The sequence below is a fragment of the Cyprinus carpio genome, chromosome B6, assembly GCF_018340385.1.
Source record: "Cyprinus carpio isolate SPL01 chromosome B6, ASM1834038v1, whole genome shotgun sequence".
In the NCBI taxonomy this organism is placed as follows: domain Eukaryota; kingdom Metazoa; phylum Chordata; class Actinopteri; order Cypriniformes; family Cyprinidae; genus Cyprinus; species Cyprinus carpio.
This window is the reverse complement of record NC_056602.1, coordinates 16,820,257-16,841,497: the sequence shown is the minus strand read 5'-3', so window position 1 is coordinate 16,841,497 and position 21,241 is coordinate 16,820,257. Positions and strand designations below refer to the sequence as shown.

Sequence of the window (21,241 nt, the reverse complement as noted above, 5' to 3'; positions counted from 1 at the left end):
TGTCTGAATCTAAGTTTTCTTATTTAGTGAACTGTTAAAAGCAATGACAAGGCTATTTTATGATGGCTCGCAATCGTAGGCTACTTTAGTAATTAACAATATTACTTAATCATCTGCCACCTTGCTTTATTGCCAATTTTTAAAAAGAACACTTAAAAAACAAATATTTGCATAATATCTGCGTATTAGTCTAAATCTACAGAAATCTAGATTATGTAGGCTACTTTAATCTGTGTTAAGGTGCGTGGGACCCTCGATGATCTCGCGGCAAACTCACGTGGCCTGTAAACACATGCGCGAGCAGGCGCTATGACATGAATAATGTGGCGGAGAGCATAATTTATGATTTGAGACATAATGCAACTTCATAACCAATCCTCGCACTCAGGAGTGAAGCGTAGGTGAACTTGTTTGATTGACGTCGTGGGAGTCCGTCCGCAGACCACCGTATGCACGCGCGCAGCCATTGCACTGAACCGCACCGACGATGCAGAGAGGATGGAGACGATCTACAAGAAGGCACGATGGTTAATAACATAGAGAATTAAGTCGTTTTTGATTAAAAACGTCATCCACTGCTATTTCTATTGGATTTTTTTCGGAAGTGAGGGAGCCGAAATCCGTTTTTTTTTTTTTTTTTGGAAACCGTCCTTTTCTAACCTTGTTCATTCGGTCCCAAAATGAGCAAACTGTTCCATGCGGTACGTACGAATCGAGTGCATGTTTTACATGTTTATTTTGCTCTGTAAAGAAGTCGTTTCATTATAGTGCCAGCGTTTGAATGTTCATGCATCTGCACTGAGTCGCAGCTGGCTGAAATGAAAGTACGCCTACTCAAAGTCAGCAGCAGAGCTTTTGCGCATGTTGCGGGTATCATGTCTCAAATGTTTAGAAACACCTCTGAGTGAGTATTGACCTCTCTGTCCCAAAGGAGTTCACGTGCATAACGGGTTCTTGCTAAGTAGCACAAGTTAACATAGTTGTTCGCAATCTCTCCGGTCATTTTTAGCGTCAAGTCATTATGAATTTACTCAGAAATCCAGGCGCGTTCAGGATCAAGTTCAGGTTGGCACTGCTGCATATAAGGTTTACTTGGATTAACCGCTTTATATGTGTGTGGATAGGTTTTATTACCCCCAAAAGAGCCTTGATCAACTTTTCAACAACATATACACTGTAACGTCATTCAGTCACTTGTCAGAAATGTGTAATGGTGAATACAGCTAAAGTGGGACACTTGAAGATAATTTGTCATTTGTCTGTTTTTAAAATGTACAGTAAACCAAAATGGCTGCATTAATGTCAAACCATTTTAGTTGGTGCACTGATTTCATTGGGGGTTTAAGACAAATTTTTACTCTAGTTAACACAATAGTAGCCTACATATGTATTTTGCATATTTTTGAATGTGTAAGAGACCTTAAAGGTTTTCATTGTATTCTTAAGACCGAATAAGAGTCTGTATAGAACACTTTGTGACATTTTATACACTTTATGTGGGTTTAGAGGTTTGAAAATGAGTCAAGTCCATAACAGCCTCCTTATTTTATTGAGAAATAATTTTGGAAACTCCATGGGACCCTGATTGATTTGTATTATATGTGTGTGGTTAAATGTTGAAGTGAGAACATTTAGCCCACATAATTGTTAGCAAAATAAATAAAAGCAAAGTGGTTTAAGCTTGCAGGTTATTAAATGTGTTCCCAAAGTTCTTCGAAAAGGGCAAACTCTAAGAGTGGGCGAATGATATACCGTTAACAGTAATCACGACTTTGAATTTTAGTGCAAAAGTTTACTTTAAATAAATTTTCTCTAGATACATTGTCAAGAATTACTGTATATTTTAATATAATAAAATACATTAACATAATATACTGTAAAATTATTCTCAATAGACACCTATATTATTTACTCTTCAATAAGGCATCTGCAAAAATGTCAGAGATGCAGGATTTTTTCTAATTATGATTGCATGTCAGACAAATAAGCATTTAGATTAATATGCAGAATGAATTTATATTTACATTATGAGTTAGATTATTCTATTATGATTAATAGAATAATATTTAGGAAAAAAATATTGATGGATCTCAGTGGACATTTAGTATGCACTTGGCTTGTTTTTGTTGTTTAACCAAAATGTATTCAATAGGCTATGGCAAAATAACATTCTTACTGTCTATAGTTTGAAATGATAAAAAGGTAGTTTGAAAGATATGAAATCATTGCCTTCGAGAGGCTCATCACTCCCTCACAAGGTCACCAAATCCTTGGAATGTTTTCCTCTAGAAATCCATCTTAAACCTTCTTGACTGGGCATCAGGCCAATAAGAGTCAGCTAAATTATCTGGGTCTCTCATGTTAGAAAGAGCAGAAAGAAAAAGCAGAAAATATTGGTAATAACTTCCTTACCTGTTCAGAATCAAGAAAACCTTTAAAAATAATAAGAATAATAATAAGTCGGGTGAGTCACAATTATTCATTGCGATGAATTAAAATATATTCATTTTGATGTACGTATGGGTCAATGTGAGGCCTCATGTTTCAGAGTTTATTATGATGATTTCAGGATTAATGCTACATAAACAGACCTGGTTTGAAGGAAGCAGCAGAGCAGGGACTGGATTGACTTGATAAAGCCAATCAGATTAAAGTAGGTCTTCTGTCAACTAGGTCACCCTGACCTACATAGCTTGTCCCATGGAAAATACTCAGCTTTTTTAATCATAATGTACCTATATCATGATAGAGCAAGGAGATACATTTGTTAAATACACAACATACAAAATAATCGAATAGGTGTGCATTACCAATACAGATCTATGTATATAGTCCACACTGGTATGGTGAAAAACTAATATTTTAGGGAAAATAACTTATGCCTTTGTTTAGTTAGAGATATTTATCACTAAATACAGTTTGCATATATAGTGCTGAGACATGGCTGACCTGCCAAAGTAACAAACAAATGCCATTTTTAGTTTCGTAATTTTTTATTTTTTACCTTACTGATGGTACACTGACTTCTAATAAGGCGAATGCACATGTACAGCTATCTAATTACCACAGTGATATATTTTACAACAGCGAGTTCCATTCAATTAACTGTATAGGGGCTCCAAAGTCACAAAAATACACAAAACTACATACAGTTGCTTTAATCGAATTGTTATTGCATGAAGTTGTTACTGGACCTTTAAAGCGTTCGTTTTTTAACTCTGTTTCATCATGCTGGTATGCTACTGCTCTTTAAGCATTTTTAAGTATTTGGATTCACATGTAGTTTTAGGATTTCTCCTAAAGTTGCTGGATTACATCATGCCATGTGTTACTCTTTTAAGTTTATCTCCCTCTTATACACACATTTTCTCACTTTCAATAGTGGTGTGGAGAATGGAGGCAGCCAGAGCTGGCACTTTAATTCCACGGTGCTTTTTCCTCTTCATATCTGTCAGCGGGTCACTGCATAATTAGCTGCAGATATCTGCACAGGTTTCCATGGTGCAGCATCATCTCTGTGTGAAAGGCCTGCCTACACATAAACACTCTCTCTCTCACACACATACACAGCAGAATGCTGGAGGTTTAGCACTTTATTATAATTATCGCCTATTATTGCAGATCTGGAACACCCTTACTCACTATGTGACTTCACAACTAGGAGCAAAGCAATGCATCTGCTGTCTTCTCGGTGGACATAACGGTTCTTTGTTGAAGTGTTTGTTGAAGTGTTACTTTCCCATCTGTTGTGTGTTGTGCTGTGGTTTGCCAGTCATGGGAACACCCACAAGCTTTCACCTTTTGAATCATCGGTGTAGGTAAGAATGTCTGCGTGATGCATAATTTTCAGCGCTTGCAGTGTAATCGCTGTTCCTCGATGACTTGCGGTTTACATCCTACTTAGGGACCTCAGGAACGTCACGTTGAGGTTGTGAAGAAGCGATATTTGCTCTTTCTGTATGTCTGTCTGTCTGTCATGATTCTCTGTATGCTGGCAGAAAAGACAGTTTTTCAGCTTTTCAGCCTACAGACAAGGTTTCGTTTCAGTGTTGTGTGGGCGTCTGCAGTGTAAGAGCTTACTCTGCGGAGAGAGAGCCAGAGAGCGGGGGCTTCCAGTTGTGCTCTACTGCAATGGCAGGCTGAGAGTGGCCCCTGCTGTGTGTGAGGAGGGTGACTGATGGCTGAGGGAGATTTCTGAAGAGCTGAGTAAAAGTTATTCAGCATGCTTATCCACTTAATCAATCATTCACTTTTCCACCTGCAGCAAGGGCATTGGATGTATGCTGCTGGACCGGTGGTGTGTGAGAGGTTTCTGAAATGAGGAGGCAAAGTCCCTTCTCTGTTCAGTTCTATTTGATGGAACTTTATCTTACCTTACACTTGAGATTGTTGACAACCAACCAATACTATTTATACTTTTATGAATATAAATTAAATATGTGTTTAAAGTATACACTACTATTCAAATGTTTGTTTTTGAAAGAAGTCTCTCATGCTCACCAAATCAACATTATTTGATCAAAAATACAGAACAAATGGTAATCTTGTGAAATTATGATAATTTAACCGTTTTATATTTTAATATACAGTATTTCATCAAGGTAAACTCAGCACACCTTCAGTAACGAACCCGCACACTATCAATGCTTGCCAATTCTTAAACTTTATTAAACACAACGTTTCGATCCACTGATGTTCCAGGCAAATGTTTACGAATTAACAAATATACAGTATTTTCTTCCCGCCTGCTGAATTTTCAGCAGCCATTACTCCAGTCTTCAGTGTCACACAATCCTTCAGAAATCATTCTTATATGTTTATTTAGTGTTCAGTGTAAATTTATTCTTAAGAATTTTTTATAATTTTTTGAAGATTTATGTTTTTTGATTGATATTATAATTTTTTTTTCAATATTCATTGATGACTAGAGTTAAAAAAAACAGATGCAATTAATCACGAGTTTATTGAATACTTGCTCTATAACTGTATTCATTTCTTTTCTGTTTGTAACAGTAGTTGTACATTAATACTAATATAATTTATTGTAACACATTATTTATTAAAACCAAGTCACAAACTTCAAATCAAGTTTATGTATTTTTGAAGTTGAGCATTTCTGCATTCATTCGAATGACTTTTTGCCTTCATTTGCACTTGATGTTGTACTTGTGGTCATGTGGTCTTTGTTTGCTAGAGTTTTTGAAGTTCACGATATTGTAGGTGTCTCATTTGTCATTTTGGGTTAAGAAGGGTTTTCACAAGCGCCCCCTTTGTGCCCTTGGTATGCTTTTTTGCTTTTCAGAATTGTTTTGAGGAGTCATTGCCTCCCTTTCTCTCTCAAAGCACGTCTGTACCTCTGTACAGACAGTGTTTGTGTTTTGTGTTGGTTTGTCCTTTCCTCTTGAGTGAGCAAGTTACCTTGGCCATTTAAAGCTAAATACTGCAAATAATATCATATTGATGTAAATAACCGGGAAATTGTTAGGTTTGATGCTGATACAGGGTTATGAACAGTTCATATGTTTTGTATTCTATGTACTTGTTTTGGAAATGTTACACCATTACCATTAGGTAGGTATTACATTTTTTAATGTAGTCGCATTATATATGCAATGTTATGAAGATTGTTATTCATAGTGGGGGTGGTCTCACTGAAAATGCATCTATTGGACACACAGGGACTAATTGTTTATTTGCGTCAAGCTTGAGTAGACTGCATCAGGGCAAAGCAACCCACCATCTCCTAACTCACAGCTTCTTATTAAAACAGTCTAGAGGCAGGCTGACCGTGGGAGGAGAGAAGAGATTGGCAGGTTGACGTGATTGGAATAAACAGTGATTCCTGACCAGGAATTATTCACTTACAATTGTTTGTGATAATGGACTGCTGCAGCTTATATTCAAATGTTTTTAGCAGCAAAGACATCTTATTTTTCCCAGCAGTACATCTCATTGGTGAGCATATTTTTAAAGCTGTGGCCAGTTACAAAGCATATCAGTAACATTAAGGCATCCAGCGGCAGAAACACCAAGCAATCAACAGTAGCAATAAAACTGCTGTCAGTGTGAACGGGACTTAAGAATATTGTAATAGGCAGCTGGTATATTAGACGTTTTTGTGACCACGCTGAAATAAGGTTGATCTATTATGGTCCTATAAGGCAGACACGCACATCCTGTGTTGGCTCAACTCTCAGAACCGCTGAATAAACTGGGCCACAATCTCTGATACCATAGTGCGCTGGTCAGGCAGTGTCACAAGTTCAGCCTCTGCCCAGGTGGTGGAAATGTATAATCGTTTCCAGTTGGCTTTCTTTGTATATTTGGAAAGACATTATTTTGTGTTTTTTCCCTCAGCTTATTCCCAACTATTTGAGTGCCCACTACTCCATCAGGTAATATAAGAGGTAATGGCTATCTGCTCTGTTGAGATATTCATCAGAATTTTGTGTTTGTGTGTGTGTTCCATGGTACAGTGTAAAATATGTTTAATCTTTACAGAAATATACTGTGAAAATGTTACAGTAAAAACCTGTTAAAAGGCTAACTTACCGTGCCATATATGTTGGAAAAACTCTAAAAGGTTTTACATTATATTGTATGTAATTTTACTGTTAAAATATTGTTAAACGTATGGTTTTTGCAAGAAAAAACAATGAAGTTTTACAATATTCTGGTACCAATGTGCCAAGCCGTAATGCTTGAAACAATGTCACCATGTTTTTTTTATGGTGAATTAGGGCATTTTGCAAATGCTGTAAATGTAACAGATGTATTTTACTGTGTAGAAATAAAGATAAGCTGGTTTGATAGGCCATGAAAGTGGGTAAATGATGAGAAGATTTTAACGTTTGGGCAAACTATTACTTGAATTTGACAGTATCCTGCCCTTGGTTGAGCATGTAGCATGTACTTTGTGCACTTGCGTTGTTTTGATAGAACGAGAAAATGCTTAAAGTATACCTTTTATACTAATACACAAATAGTTTGACAGATGCGTAACTGGGGAATAGTGTAGTATGGAAAGGATTTGGATTTTTGATATGGCAAGGCTTTTGGATTTGGTTTACAATCATAAGGTTCCTTTAAATGCCATTTTATAATATGCCCTAAAAACAGAAGACATATAAAAAAAAATCTTACTGTCTGTAAAATATGTAAACATATTTTCTCTGTTCTTTGTTCTAAGAGCTCCAAGATCTTGAGGATCTTCTAAATTAGTTAGTATTCTTGTTTCTTGATTGGTCCTTGTTCTGCTACAGGGCAGATAAGGATTTACTGCTGAACCTAAAATGTTCAAATAAGCTGCACTTTAGGCGAATGAGAAACTGGGGCAAAACATAGTACTGGACCCATATACTAAGTGATCTCTTGCTATAATATCTATTTTGAGCAGATTTGCTTTAGTTTAGTCACACATTACATGGCAGAAGCATTTCTGGAAATTGTTTTTCTATTCACATTTTCCATTTTAATAAGATAGAGGAACATAGAGGAATGTAGGCCTGGAGTGAAGTGTATCGATCTGTCTCTGTGCAGCAGATGGAGCCATGGCTGCATTTTGAAGCGTTTCAATCAGATAAGTGATTATTCTATTTAGAAGCCAAAGCAAGCTATTTATATAATCTGAATTCAAATGACATGTCGTTCCAAACCTGTATGACTTTCTTTAATCTGTGGAAAACAAAGGATATGTTGAAATGAGAAAATGTCTCAGTGAACAGTATTGTTTTGCATCCCATCGCCTCGCATTATAAAGACAAGGGTCTTGAAAATATATTCTTTATGTTACTCAAAAGAAACAAAGCCATATAAGTTTAGATTGACGTGAAGGTGATTAAATAATAACAGAATTTTCATTTTTTGGAAGAGCTATCGCTGGTTTTGAAGATATTTTTATTAATATAGCTATACATACTTCATTATATTTCATTTGATACAGGCTTTGGCTTACATGTAGAGTAGTGCGTATCCCATAATCTTTAAGCATGGAAACAGAAAATGCTTGATGGTTTGAAGTCAAAAGTAATCCACATTGAAGAAATGCATTGATATTTCTGACAGTGGCTATGAAGTACAGGCGAAATAGCAAGTCTTATCTAGAAGATTAGTAGGCACTAAGTATGTTTGCTTTAGTGTCTCGTTACCATTGCCACGACGCACACGCTGTAGTCAACAGTAGATGATAAAATGACAGAACTTAATTCATATCCTCTGTCTTGCACTTTCTCCTCCGTAGCCTGCAGTTTCCATGGCAACTCTGTGTAGCATGAGCGCTTGTCAGCCCACTCAGGCAGGCTTCGCTGTGTGAAGTCACAAATAAAACATTCTCTCTGTTCATCTCACCATCCCCACTGCAGTACAAACCCAAGCACTTCCTCCTGACTATACCAGATCTAGCAATTCACACAGGAATCATACCAGTCCACTCAATTTGTCCTCCTTTGTGGAGCAGTGGAAGAGTTGCAAATCGCTCTGTGATAATGTCATGTCTGGTAGGGCTTAAATCTGCCATCATGTACAGTAGATTATGTGTACATGTATACGCAGAAGCAACTGAAGTTTTCAGTTGCTGGCAAGGTAATGTTTCACGTCAGGCATTGTGTGTACTCTACAATACCTTTTATTTTCAAAGCTGGGACTGTCAAGCTTGATATGTATTTTAGAAAATAAAAAAGCATCTTTTTTTTTCCCCTGTTGTCAGTAGGTTCTGTCTTATATTTCATATATGCAGGAACCTCATATTCTCTTTTCCAGAAATGACACTGTTATTAATACAAGATCGCTCCACTGTTTGATCAAACTCTGTAAGATTATTGTACTGCATAACTGTTGCTTTGATAATTGCACATTCTGCGACTTAGTAGCTAGTAGCTAGTTAGTAGTTATTTATATTGCGGTACAATTTAACGCCATATTTAACGCCAAAATATTTTCATAAAATAGGCAACACAGTGTGGATTTACTGTATTATTTAAGAGATGAAAATTGAAAGTCCATGTGAGTTTCCTTCATCTGTGGGACATAAGATATTTTGAAGAATCTTCATGTGGGTCTTTTGCATGTAACAGCATTCATAGTAACCAAATTAATAAAAATTTACCATAATAGTGTTCCGTATGACTTTTGCACTATTTTCAGTCTTCTAAAGCCATTCACTAGACCATAGTGAAAAATAAATATAATAAAATGTATTTGAAATACATTTATTTCATGCTAAGTATACTACAAATACATTTACATATTTATGTACTTAATAAAAATACCCCGCAATTGTATTTTAGGTATACTAAACTGCTAAATAGGAACAACTAATTTTGTGCTTAATGCACTTTAATTGTGCAGAAGTATAATTACTATTTAATAAGTAAGTAAAGTAAGTATAAGTATATTTCATTGTGCTTAAGTGGAACTATTGTATTGCAAGTATACTTTAGCTAAACTTTAAATATCTTCCATTTAAAGACCAATATTATAGAAATGTGCATTGTGCACAGGTAGTACTCCAAATAAAGTTTAATTGTAACTTTTATATCAGTAAGTCTCAAGTGATATGTCAATAAATATGTTAATAGATTTGAACTGAAATAAATGTATTTTAAATTTGTGACCCTGGACCACAAAACCAGTCATAAGGGTCAATTTTTTAAAATTTAGATTCATACAGCATCTGAAAGCTGAATAAATAAGCTTTCCATTGATGTGTGGTTTGTTATGACAATAGGACAATATTTTTTAAGTTATAAGATATAACTTTTTGAAAAAGTTATAAGATATAACTTTATGAAAATCTGGAATCTGAGGGTACAAAAAAAATAAAATAATAAAAAATCAAAATATTGATAAAATTGCCATTAAAGTTGTTTAAATTAAGTCCTTAGCAATGCATATTACTTATCAAAAATTAAGTTTTGATATATTTACAGTAGGGAATTTACAAAATATCTTCATGGAACATGATCTTTACTTAATATCCTAATGATTTTTGGCATAAAAATAAAAATTTATAATTTTGACCCATACAATGTATTGTTGGCTATTGCTACAAATATATCCGTGCTACTTATGACTGGTTTTGTGGTCCAGGGTCACATATATTACTTTTTACTTGGGGAATTATATGAAGAACAAACCAAATTTAAGTCACAGTTTAATAGTGAACGTATAATAATAGTGAATGAATAATTTGGTATGATTTGTGAACCTGATCCACATATTCATTGAAAAGAACCAGCACAAAATTCACAGATTCACTGATCTGTTTTGTCCATACAATGAAATACAATGAAAGTAAATGGGGTGCAAAACAACACTGTCTTTTATTGTATGGACAAAAGACAGAATTTTCATCTTTGGATGAACTGTCCCTTTAACAAGTGAAGTTTAATACATTTAAAGAACAAATATTATATTGTCTGGCTCACTGAGTTTGCAGCATTTTTTGTGAATGACTACATGATGCCTGACTGTACCTGCTGGGTCATTTCCCAACCCTGGAGGATGTGATTTGTAGTTATAGTGTTTAATTCCAGCTGAGTTTCATTCCATTTTGTCCTCTGCAACTGGACCTGAGGGAGGAACACAAATAAAAAACACAAGAAACACAAATGCCTATCAGTAAAAGAATTAAGCTTGAATGTTTAAACAGGTCTTTCCTTAATTCAGAGTACAATTTTTCACCATGTGCTGACAAAATGCAGGGGCACCAGAAATAACAAAGTAGGCCAGAGCAAGGCATTCTGGGATGCCTAGACACCCTTTGGGTGCCATCAAGAGACTTTTGTCTAATATTACTCTCTTGCGTGGCTGCCTGTTTTGGAGTCTTGTGACATTGAGGGTTTTACAGCATCTTTCAGGCTTCAATCCCTCTGGTTAATATCTAATTCGGTCTTCTTGAACTAATGGACTGTTTATTTTATGTTTAGTTGGTAATAATTATCAGTCTGTGTGCATGTGGAACATCAAAGATTGTGAAAACGAAACTTTAAAAAGCTTAAATGACTGAAGTCGATCTATTATGAGTAGAACCTGAAAAAGAAAACGTGAAATAATTCTAGGAGAATTAATGTTGTGGAGGATGCACATATTATGCACTATACACATATCAGCATATCAGTTCCGTTTAAAATACGCCTCTTCTTAAAACACAAAAATGCTACAGGCAGGTGCAGGGGATGAAACTCTTGCTCTGCGAGAGGCCATATGGGCTGTGTTAGTGCCTGGAGGTGCTCTCCTTCAAGTGACTCAGTGATCTCGTCTCCTCACATGGCAACTCCACTTATCCTCAACTCTCCGCCGTGGGCCGTCAGCATTAGAGGCAGGAATTATTGTGTGTGCCCTGCTGTGCTTTATAATAAACATTGATGATGTGTTTTAGCATTTGTACTACCTCGCTAATGTGAAGCAATGTTGATGGTACGTCCCAGAAACAGAGGACCTTGGGGACGATTGCTCCATTTTCCCCTTCCTTCTGTTTATTAATTTATCTGTTTTATTTGTGCCATGCCTGACCTGAGGACAGCTTAGCCGTCTTTGAATGAGTGCAAGGTGCTTTGGTGAACATTTGCTTTTGAAGAATGTATTTGCATGTAAAAGATTTCAGACTTTTCGCACTCTGTTCAAATTATGTCAGGAGGTATTTGTTCAGTATGTGCACTTTTGACCCTTAAAGGGATACTCCACCCCAAAATGAAAATTTTGTCATTAATCACTTACCCCCATGTCGTTCCAAACCTTTAAAAGATCAGTTCATCTTCGGAACACAATTTAAGATATTTTGGATGAAAACCGAGAGGCCTGTGACTGTCCCATAGACTGCCATATCATCGTATGCTGTGTATGCGCTTCTGTATCATCCGCGCCCCAAGGATGCGCAGTTTCTATGTGTATTTAGCTTTGATTTGAAAGAAAACAGCGCATCCTTGTGGCGGAGATGATACAGAAGAGCATACGCAGCATACGGTGATATGAAGAGACACAGAGGAGACTGGTGACAAAGGAATTGTTGAATAAAGTCGTCATTTTTGTTTTCTTCGCTTACAAAAAGTTTTCCCGTCGCTTTATATAACCCAGATTGCATATGTGTAAACACACATATTATGTAAACAAAAACTTTTATTTGTGGATGCGATTAATCATTTGACAGCACTAGTAATTACACTGTAACAAGGAAACCTTAAACTAAAGTGTAAACAATATTTTTAAGCATTTTTAGAATATGGCAGACTACTTTTTCTGGATAATATCATGTCATGTTATGTATTCTAAACACACAGAATTCATATTTTCACACTTTTTGAATAATTTGACTAAAGTAAATGCATGTAAATAATTTTCCCCCAATGCTGAAGTAGTTTTTCACCCTTTGATAAATTATTATACTTTCATTACGTTACCTTTTTCATCACTTTTTATTTAGAAAGTAACTGTAATGAATAGATCTAAATGAATCGAATGTTTCCGGTCCATGTATCTTTTCTATATGGAGAATGTCTTCATGATTGAATGGAGGTTGGATTTCACTTGGTATTCTGCCTCAGTCAGACGGTCCCGTGATGCTATACATCATCATTTGTAGGATGAAGACTGGGCCCCATCTCCTCTGCCTCGCTGGGACAATGACCTTAAACGTTTCGCTTCCATTAAACAGAGCGATTGAACCTGAGCTTGGCATGTTTAAATGCTGCTGTTTGCCATACTGTGCGAATTACAATTCTTTTTCCCAACATTGATCGCTGGCTGTGGGCTCCCCTCAGGAGATGTGATTTAATAACACTCCGTCCTCCCTCTTGGTTAAGGCTTTTTCATCAGAATGCTCCCGTGTGCCGTGGGAATCCGTAAGCATGAGGTCATTGGCTTCGCTTCCTGCTGAGCAGATCTGGACCTCAGGTGCAGGAAGCTTGTTGGCATTTGGCGAACAACACCAAGCGTACACCTGGAACTGTGATTTGCTGTTTTGATGACCATGTGATTGCCTATCCGTCAATTAATTATTTATTTTGCCATTGAGTTCTTAAAAGAATAGTTCACCTAAATATTTAAATTCAATATTCAAGGATGCAAAATGGCGGCTTGGTAGGTTTTTAGTGTTTTATTAGTGGCTTTTTTTGTCCTTTATTATTTTTACTTTTCTGTTTTAAGTGGACTGTTGATGCTTGAAGTTTCATTTTAGAAATGTTAGTTTATTATATGTTGTTTTGTTGTATATGTGTAATTGTATACCTGGGCTAAAATAAAATAAAATAATAAAATAAAATAAAATAAAATAAAATAAAATAAAATAAAATAAAATAAAATAAAATAAAATAAAATAAAATAAAATAAAATAAAATAAAATAAAATAAAATAAAATAAAATAATTTGCCCACTCTCATGTTATTAATAACCTGTATGTTATTTTCTTTCTAAACACAAAATAATAATTTTCGAAGATTCTTCACTGCACTCTTTTCAATATGTCTGTTCATATTGATGATTAAATTGCAAACATGACAAAAAAAAAGAAAACAAAAAGAATCATAAAAGTCATCTGTGTGACTAATGCACTATATTTCAAGTCTTTCGAAGCCTTAAGTCATGATACAAATTGATATTTTTCCCCTCCACTGAGCTGTTAACTCAAGAAGTGTTGCAACTGAATCACAGAATCTCGAGAAGCAGATAAGTGAATGAATAACTGTTTTGAGTTGGATCAGGTTCACAAATCATACTGAATGATTCGTTCACTACTCATTTACTCAGTTGAATCTCTCATGAATCAAGTTCAAATTGTCAGAACAGTTAAAGCAGTTAAATTGTCAGCTTATCAGTAAATAATGACTTACATTTGGTTTGTTCATAATATAAATCTAGCAAATGGCTTTGAAAGACTTAGAATATAAGAGTCATATGGGCCACTTTTATGGTAAATTTTTGGTCTTATGGAAAACATGAAAAGACAAAATATTGTGTTTTTTTTGGGGGGGGGGGGGTGGGGGGTCTCACATAAGAAAAAAGTCAAACAGGAACCATATGAGGGTGAGTAAAAAATAACTTTTCATTTTTGGGTGAACTATTCCTTTAAATTAAGTCAAATATTGCTACAATCATTCTAGGACAGTACTACATGCTTCTAAATTTAACATCTACTCATTTCTCCCCCAACAAACATAAATAGTAGAAGCTTTTGTGTTTTGTTTGTATTTTTGAGGGCAGCTTTATAAATAGTTGCACCACCATTGCAGGGTGTTGCTGGCATCACTCACATAATCCCCTTTATCTTTGTGCTGAGGTTGGCAACGATTTTTCGCATCTCGAATGCCTATGAGTCATGCTCCCTCAATTTGAAGGTATGTTTAGCTCCATTGACTAGTTTATATTGAGAAATGCTCAAGCCTTCTATTCCTGTTATATCCATAGTTGTTTTTTTTAGCTGTGCTCCCAGGGACCCAAGTCACATGGCTGGAGGAATGATATTCTAGAGTAGTAGAGGGATTTTGTGATGTCCCTGAGTTGTGAAATTTGACTAGTGTTGACAATTACATGTACTTCAAAAAGAACACAAAGTGTTGTGGAGAATTGAGATTGGTTTGTTCTGGCACCCAGTGAGTCATATCTGTTTAACACAACACGCCCTCCGCTTTCTGCTTCATTATTGTATGAACAGTACTTTGATTGTCTGCAGTAGAAATCATGTGTATTGAAGAGGCATAAATTCACTGTAAATTTCATACAAGCACACATAAATGCAGTTATATTCTTGATTCCAAACTAAATGCACGCATACCCTAAATTCCAGGGAACTGGGAACAATTTGGCTTGATTAAACTTGTAAGAATGATTATGATTTAATTTAATTAAGGATATAAGTAAATAAGTTATAATAAGAACTAACTGTGGTTAATCTATTTTTTGATTTTCTTTATTAAGGAAAGAAAAAATGTGTGAAATATCTGTATGTTTTTGAAAAAATTGCATAAACATGCATAGGAAAATATACACTATTGTTCAAAAGTTTTCGGACAGAAAGATTTAAAAAAAAAAGAAAGAAATTTAATATTTTCATTCAGCAATGATGCATTAAACTGATTTTGAGTGTTGTTACAAAATATTTTTATTTCAAATAAATGCAGCTCTTTTTAACTTCAATCAAAGAATCCTGAAAAAAAGCTGTGGTTTCCACAAAAATGTTTAAAACATATTTTATTACATTTTTAAGATGTAATAAAATGTAATGGGAAAAATAATTATAAGTAAATATGTATATTTCATTTGTATCAAAAAGTAAAAGTCAGATTTATTGTTATATTTTAGCACATTGCAGGGAAAAACATGGTTCCTTCAGGAAACAGCAGTGCAAACACATTCAGCAAGTATTACAGTAAATTACAGACAATAAAAAAGTACAATAAATATAAAGTGTTAAAAGAAAAAAAATGCACTGTTCCACATGTGAAGCCACTCTGTTTTTATAGTGTTAGTGTTAGCTCCAGATATTAAATGTTTTAGGTGCACTCACTCATGCAGTTCTTTAGATGTGATTTACTGCTCATCATCTTGTATCTCTGAGAGCAGTTTTGCCCTGCAGCCATAAATCTGTTTACTTTAATAGTGAGCTGTTTTCACATGCTGATCTTAAAGGCTGTGCTGTTTGCCACCAAATGTATGTTTGCAGCAGCGCTAAATCACATGGAAATGATACTGTGATTTATCTCCTAAACGTATTTAGAAAATAAATGGGCAGTGATAGATCTTGGATCTTGACCCTTATTTTCTTCTTACCCAGTACCTTTTAGGTCAACATGACTTCAAAATGGAATCTGGTTTGCAATCTTAAAGGGATACTTCACCCCAAAATGAAAATTCTGTCATCATTTATTTGTCCTCAATTATTCCTATATGAGTTTTTCTCTAAAAGAAGATATAACCTAACAGTTGATGAACTGACTTGATGAACTGACCCCACTGACTTCCACAGTATGGAAAAAATATAATGGAACTCAATTGCTGCTGTTTGGATGCAAACATTCTTTAAAATATCTTCTTTTGCATTCGGCAAAAGAAAGAAACTTCTGCAGGTTTGGAACAACTTGAGGGTGATTAATTTTTTTGGGTGAACTATCCCTTTACTGTAGATTTTTCAATCATATTGTGCACAATTCATCAGCTTTCATAATATTTAATCAGAAAGAAAGAAATTGCTCCACTCTAAAATGACTTCAGAGACTGAACTTCTGACAGTTAACTTAAAGAGGTCATATGATGCCGCTACAAATAACATTATTTTGTGTATTTGGTATAATGCAATATGTTTATGCAGATTAAGGTTAAAAAACACATTATTTTCCACTTAATGTACATTATAGTCTTTCCTTTGTCGATTTTTACAAAGCTCATCGGTCTGAAAAGTGAGGTGTGCTCTGATTGGCCAGCTATTCAGTGCGTTGTGATTGGCCGAATGCCTCAAGCGTGTGACGGAAATGTTATGCCCCTTAACATACTGTGATGCTGTCTCCCAGGCCAGTATGGCGCTGCATAAACATAAAACCATGTCTGTATTTGTGATCTGAGAAACAACAAACAACAAGCAACTGCTCAAAACTCGCGTTTGAATTGTCATTGACAAATTATTTAAATATAAAAAACGTACCTACAGGCTGTGAATCAGAAGCGCCAGACTGTCCTTGCAAAGTTTGAACTGCCCAACTTTATAGAAACAGCCGTTGTGCCACAGTTTGATTTGGGGATATTTATTGAGGAAACAGTCCTCATCCTCCATAAAATGCGCAGCACACATCTGAATATTTGGGTTGAACTGTTCTGGAACAGTGTTGAAATACAACTTAACCACTGATTTCTAGTTGAGTCCTCTTTTGGAAGGCCAAACAAAGTTTCAACTTTACAGACCTTCTTTATGCAACAAGAGCTTGTAACACTCCAAAGAAAAAGGAAAAATTGAAATTGCATCATATGACCCCTTTAAATAGCAAAAATTATGCTAATAATGGCAAATTATTAAAGTAAAATTTTTAAATTAAATTAAAATATAAAAAGCATTAAACCTGACCTTCAGGTTAACCAAGTTCCTATTGGATAAAGTGTTTTTTCTCTTCAATATTTTTCCTTTAATATCCTGTTTCACTTGGAAAAACATTACATTACAAATGTAAAATGGGTTACTTGTTTAAATACAAACCCTAAACTTTAATAGAGACTTTAAAAAAAGTATTATGCCATAATAATGTACAAGTTATACAGAATATGTGTTTATTAGGAGTGTTTTCTACTTGCAGGGTAAATGTAATATGCTGCTATGACTGTTTATTTTGACAGAAAGGGTATAAGAAGACAAAAAGGCACTTATTTCTTGCCTGACTCCTTTCTGCATGTAAAGTTTGAAATGATTTGCTAAGAAAAACAATGCCTTCTTTTCTCTGTTTTGCAGTTGTTTCTGGAATACAAGAGGCAGCCTCGTTCAGTCAGTGCATCAGCACTGAGAGTGTAGCATGGGCAGTATATCAGGATATGCCATCAGAGTCTATTGGTTGGCAGGATTTGGACAGGATGCTGAAGATGAGGAAAACATGAGTGTTTGCACACAAATGAACTGGGTGGCTGTCTATTCCCACCAGTGATAATCTACACAAGTCCTGCCTGCTCTGGGAGTCTCTGCAGAGAGTGGCCAATAAAATCTACAAAAGGTCATCCCACTTCTACTTCGGTAAGTGTGAAAAAACGGCAGAATAAAAAAGCAATATATTGATAAAGACCCCGCTGGTGCTGTCTGTCTGTGCTTTTTCTTTCATAAATATAATGTTCTTTGTTCTGTTTCAAATCAGTGTTTGGGTTTGTATGCTTAAAGAAGAATATGAATGAGCTTTGAAGGAAATAGTACATTAAAAGTGTGTGGTAGAGCTGGCCTTTGTTCTGTGCCTGTTACTGTCGCCCTTCCTGTACAAGTTATGGGTTCTGTCTTGACAATCCAAATGGCTCCATAATTTCCTGTGGTCATAGAGGTCTATTGAAAGGTTGAGTGGACTTTTGTAATGGGTTCACTGAGCTTTATTGCAGTCTGGATGGGAGACAAATAATGCCATCATTTAACTTCTGGCCTTGCCCTGTGATCGAGATTAGGAACAGCTGGACACAATTGTCCAACACTTTCGATTTGGGGGCTATAGACTATTGAGTTTTGTGGCTGAACTCCACTGAATACAACAGATGGGTGAGGATAGAAATGATTACTCTGGATTTTTTATTTTTTATTGTTGTTGTTGTTTTTTTGTTGTTGTTGTTTTTGAGAAGAAAAAAAAAGCAGTGTGATTTTGTAGTAGAGATTAGCCTTACATTTGACTTTCAACATTTATTAATATTATAAATTAATACAAATATATGTAAAAATTTATATATATATATATATATATATATATATATATATTACTGACACCAGACTTTTTTAATGTAGTTTAAATAGAAAGTAATAGATTTTTGTTTAGATGGTGTATGTTTGTTTAATGTTTATGTTTATTTTGTGTATATATTTTGAAACTCATACATTAAATATTTTGAAAATATTTACATGTATTTACATGCATATATTTATATTTATATAATTTATGTTATATATAAATATATTTAATATACAAATACAACAAATTTTTCTTATATATGTGCACGTGTGTATTTATATATACATAATAAATATACACAGTACATATGTATATTATGTAAACAAAAACTTTTATCTTGGATGTGATTAATCGTGATTAATCATTTGACAAAACTAATTATGTTAACAATATATATATATTAAAAAAATCGATGTTTTTGTCTAAATAAATAAAAAATGAAATACTGAAAATGAATATAAATGATTTGAAATGCTGCAAGTGAAGTTTAGGCATCACAACTTTATAATGTATAGTAAAAATGGATACTCAGTGAGCTGTGAGCTGTAAATGCTGGCAAAGTCATCTAAATGTAAAAATAGGGGAAATTATCTATACAATAAAATATCCATTGTCAGCTCAAAAAAAAAATAAGTAAGTTTTGTTACATGAACTTTAATCTTTTGGCATTCTCATTAATTTGGGCCATGCTATCCATCAAACCCTGACTGCTTGGTAAAAATTCCTAGATGTATTTTTGTGGGTGAGTCTCAGTCTACTCATATGCACCAAATTGGGTCTGAGTGATCTACACGAGTAAGTGTCGCTGTGAGAGGTAATGAATGGCTTCAGGAACACTTCTCGCTCTCAGCTATTCAGCCAGGTGTTCTCATTAGCACCTTCTCTTCTGTTGGCTTTGGTGAAGAGAAGAGAGATGTCAGGTTGGAATAAAACCATGCTGAATTCACCATGCTATTCTTTTTTGACACACATTCTCCTAAATCCTTCAGAGACTTTACTCTTAATGTTTTGTTGAGTCATGTACGCTCTGACAGACTATTCATTTTGCACTGAGTGCATTTACATGCACGATCATACACCAATTATTCCTAAGAGTACAACAGTCTAAAATGCATTTTTTCCACTGATTTTGCTCTGCTTATAAACACCATCATCCTGCCTTTTTTAGTGTGTGCATGTTTTGTGCATATTTACATTTATGTTTATGTCTTTAAGAGTTGAGGTTACATGTTGCTAATGTGATATTTGGGACAAGTGCAAGTTGGTATCCATTTCATTCTCAGAATGCTGTAATTGGTTGAACAACAGGTGTCCAGGCGTATAAGAATAGGCTTATCAAACCTTTAATTCACTGACAGAACCATGTTGGATCCCTTATAGTCCAGGGCAACTGGTTTAATTTCTAATTATTAATATGGATAACACAGAATATCATCCATCTGAGCAAAGTTTTATTTATTTTCTACTTCAGATGTTGACTGTTTATAAGGAAAAAACAGAAGGGTAGAAGGTTTATCTCTACCAGATGGGAATTTCCTGGCTCTTGTCCTGTTGGCCATTGTGATAATGGGAAACTACATTACAGAAGATCCAGAGAGTAGATTAATGGTGGGGCAACTGGGTGAAAGCAGTGAGTTAGAAGAAAAAAATGTAATGCAATCAGTCAAACTCCCACTCAAATCTGAATCTTTATTATAATCCAGTGGAATTTCACACCGTAAAATTAGGAGCTGTGTCACTATTGGCTGCACAATCAGCCTACAGTAGTTACATCTTGTGTTAATAGTGATGCAGAAATGAATGTGTTCTACACATAGTATTTAGGCACAAATTAATTTGTCATTTGGTAGAAGCTGAAGATGCCAACACACACTCTCTCAGTCTCATCATTTAAAAAACATTTATTATTTAACATACGGTTTCCTTGTTAGAAGTATAAATGGTTTGCCCCATACTGCAGTATGTTTTATATGGTGAACTATTGGCTTCTGAAAGAATAAAACTACAATATTCAAGAGCGATTCAGAAACCTTTCCCTATTCAGCCTAATTCATGTTGTTCAGTCTATATAGTGTTGTGCCTCTTTAAAAGAAAATTTGCTCCCCAAAATTCTGAAAACTTTCTGAAAATGTGCTCACTCTCAGGTCATCCAAGATGTAGATGAGTTTGTTTCTTCATCGCATCAATTAGCGTCTTGTGAAGTGAAAAATTGTCTGTTTTGTAATAAACTAATCCATCAAGACGTATTTAACTTCAAATTGTTGCTTCCAGCAAGCACCATTTATAAGCTAACAAAGTCCAAAAATGTTCTGAACCAAAATGCAAATGCGTTGGTGGATTTTGATTTGAGTGGATAACAAGGCATGGACTTTTTAATTTTAAGGAAGTGTTATTATGGATAATGGCATTTTGGCCAGAAGCAATGGTTTAAAGTTAAAATGTCTTAGTGGATTTGTTTCCTACAAACACAAAGCTTTTTATTTCACAAGACATTAACTGATGGACTGTAGTCGTGTGGATTACTTGTGGATCATATTGATTTTTTTTTTTTAATCAGCTGTTTGGACTCTGTCATTCTGACGGCACCCATTCACTGCAGAGGATCTGTTGGTGAACAATAATGCAAAGGATGTAATGATGCTAAATGGATCATTAATAGATTTCAGTATTTGATTTTAACATTTTTGTTTAGCTGGTCCAAGGTGGTCATTAGACCATGTTAGACCATTTTGGACCAGCAACAAACCAGTTAGCTTCAAACTTCAGAAAGAAAGCATTATGCAGTATTGATTCTACAACCAAAGTTCCAAGATATATCATGCAGCTGTTACAAAGTTTCCTTTTCTGCAGTCAAT

The 21,241-nt window shown here is 34.9% G+C and overlaps 1 protein-coding gene across 2 annotated transcripts in view; it reads left to right on the top strand.

Moving 5' to 3' along the window:
- Positions 1-303: 303 nt before the first annotated feature.
- LOC109066117 (leucine-rich repeat-containing protein 7-like) overlaps positions 304-21,241 on the top strand; it is a 95,242-nt gene continuing 74,304 nt past the window's right edge. Inside the window, exons 1-2 of one of the 2 annotated variants that reach the window (XM_042725915.1) lie at positions 304-701; positions 17,423-17,698. The gene's annotated coding sequence lies outside the window, so the exon portion shown is untranslated. Of the gene's footprint in view, positions 702-3,668; positions 3,819-17,422; positions 17,699-21,241 lie in introns of those variants that run through there. The other variant, XM_042725916.1, reaches the window with a different exon arrangement.